The sequence below is a fragment of the Lolium perenne genome, chromosome 4 (assembly GCF_019359855.2).
Source record: "Lolium perenne isolate Kyuss_39 chromosome 4, Kyuss_2.0, whole genome shotgun sequence".
In the NCBI taxonomy this organism is placed as follows: domain Eukaryota; kingdom Viridiplantae; phylum Streptophyta; class Magnoliopsida; order Poales; family Poaceae; genus Lolium; species Lolium perenne.
The window spans coordinates 63211799-63214568 of NC_067247.2; positions in this window are offsets into that span (position 1 = coordinate 63211799).

A 2770-nucleotide genomic window follows, 5' to 3' on the forward strand; every position below is an offset into this window, starting at 1 on the left:
CCCCATACGAGCTCCTTACCGGTAACAAGCCTAATGTCATGTATATTCGTGTCTTTGGATGCAAATGCCTTGTTAAGAACAACAAAGGAAAGCTCGGTAAATTTGAAACTAGAACCATAGAGGGTATATTTGTTGGATATGCGGAGAACTCTCACGCCTATAGATACTACAACCGATCCTCCGGGACCATTGAAGTATCTTGTGACGTGGTGTTCTTGGAGGATAATGGCTCCCAAGTGGAGCAAGTTGTTCCATGTGTTGGAGGTAATGATGATGATCCATCTAGTGCCATCAAGCATATGGGCATTGGACACATCCGGCCCATGGAGGTTCATAATGATGATCAAGATGATGGAGTAGATGTTTCAAGCACGCCACAAGTGGAGCCTAGCTCAACTCAAGCCGAACCATCAAGTGCAACTCAAGAACCATCCTCTACTCAAGATGAGTCTCAATCCGAAGAACAAGAAGAAGATCCTCATTCCATGGAGCAAGATCATGATGACGATCACGAAACATCCTCAACTCATGATCAAGCTCAAGTGGTCCCTCATGATCAAGTACTAGCAAGAGATGAATTCATTGATCATGAAGGAACCGTTCGGAAGATCAAGGCCGCTACAAGGGCAAGTGACATGAAAGTGGATCAAGTCCTTGGGAGCATCTCAAGAGGAGTGGTAACTCGTAGACACCATGCATTACTTATCACTTATTGTCAACATCATGCTTTTGTGTCTAGTTTTGAACCACTTAAGGTACATGAAGCCTTGGTCGATCCGGATTGGGTAATTGCCATGCAAGAAGAATTGGAGTGTTTCACTCGTAATGAAGTATGGTCTCTAGTTGAGAGACCCAAGGATCATTGCATCAATGTCATTGGGACCAAATGGGTATTCAAGAACAAGCAAGATGAGAATGGCATTGTTATACGAAACAAAGCAAGGTTAGTGGCGCAAGGGTTTGCCCAAATAGAAGGTATGGATTTTGAGGATACCTTTGCGCCGGTAGCCCGTCTTGAAGCTATTCGTCTTTTGCTTGCATTTGCATCTTTCCACAATTTCAAATTATATCAAATGGATGTGAAAAGTGCATTTTTGAATGGTCCCCTAAAAGAAACCGCATATGTGGCCCAACCCCCGGGTTTCGAAGACCCATGCCGACCCAACCACGTGTATTTACTCCATAAGGCACTCTACGGTCTCAAGCAAGCTCCACGTGCTTGGTATGAGTTCCTTAGGGATTTCTTACTACATGATGGGTTTTGCATGGGTACGGTCGATTCCACCCTTTTCACCAAGCGGGTTAAAGGGGGTGGCCTCTTTATATGTCAAATATATGTTGATGATATTATCTTTGGTGGAACTAACCCCAATCATAACGAAGCTTTTGAGCTATTGATGACTAGGAAATTTGAGATGTCCATGATGGGAGAGTTGAAGTTCTTTCTAGGCTTCCAAGTGAGGCAACTTGCAAAAGGCACCTTCATCTCTCAAGAAAAGTATGTGAAGGACATGCTCAAGAAATTCAACATGACCAATGCAAGTCCAATGAAGACACCCATGCCCGTAAAGGGGCAACTTGGTTCATGTGACGGTGAGAAGGATGTGGACATAAAGGTATACCGCTCCATGATAGGATCCTTGCTTTACCTTTGTGCCTCTAGGCCGGATATCATGCTAAGTGTAGGGATGTGTGCTCGTTTTCAATCCGCTCCCAAGGAGAGCCATTTAGTGGCGGTCAAACGGATACTAAGATACCTTGTTCTCACTCCTACTCTCGGGCTATGGTATCCAAAGGGGTCAACCTTTGAACTCATTGGCTATTCGGATTCCGATTGAGCCGGAGATAAGGTTGATCGGAAGTCTACCTCCGGGGCTTGCCAATTTATTGGCCGGTCATTGGTGAGTTGGTCATCCAAGAAACAAAACTCCACCGCCCTATCCACCGCCGAAGCCGAATACATATCCGCGGCATCTTGTTGCACTCAATTGTTATGGATGAAGCAAACCTTGAAAGACTATGGTGTGTCTCTTGGTACGGTGCCTCTTCTTTGTGACAATGAAAGTGCAATAAAGATCGCCAATAACCCGGTTCAACATTGTCGCACCAAACATATTGACATTCGCCATCACTTCCTACGTGATCATGTTGCCAATAAGGATATTGATCTCACTCATGTGGGAACAACCTACCAATTGGCGGATATTTTCACTAAGCCTTTGGATGAAGCCCGCTTTGTTAACTTGAGAGGAGAACTTGGTATTCTTGATCCTAAAAACTTGGATTGATTAACTTCTTGCACTATATTCTTGCATTTATCTTGCTATCTAGCTTAGAGGTATAGCACATATGGGGATAGTCATCCTACCATGTCTTGGTAAGATGCATACCTATGTGTGCAACATAAATAGACCCAATGTCATTATATGAACCCAAGCATGTCTCTTCGAGGTCTCATGACATTTGCGCTTTCACATAGGGGGAGTAATCCCCCGCCCCTCATTGAGCCTTCATTACAACTTGATTTGACTATATAAGGCCAAATGATCTTATTGCAAAAATCATTTCAAAAATGACTTATGATTCTTGATATATATATTTCGACTCATACCCATTGTTGCTATTTACATCTTCTTTGGATTTTCTCTCCAATGGGTATGCCTAGAGAACCTTGTGTTTTCCAACCCCACGTCTATGCTCATCTCATCATCATCTATCTATCTATATGTACATGTCATCATCTGAGCATTCACACACTTTTACACAAAGC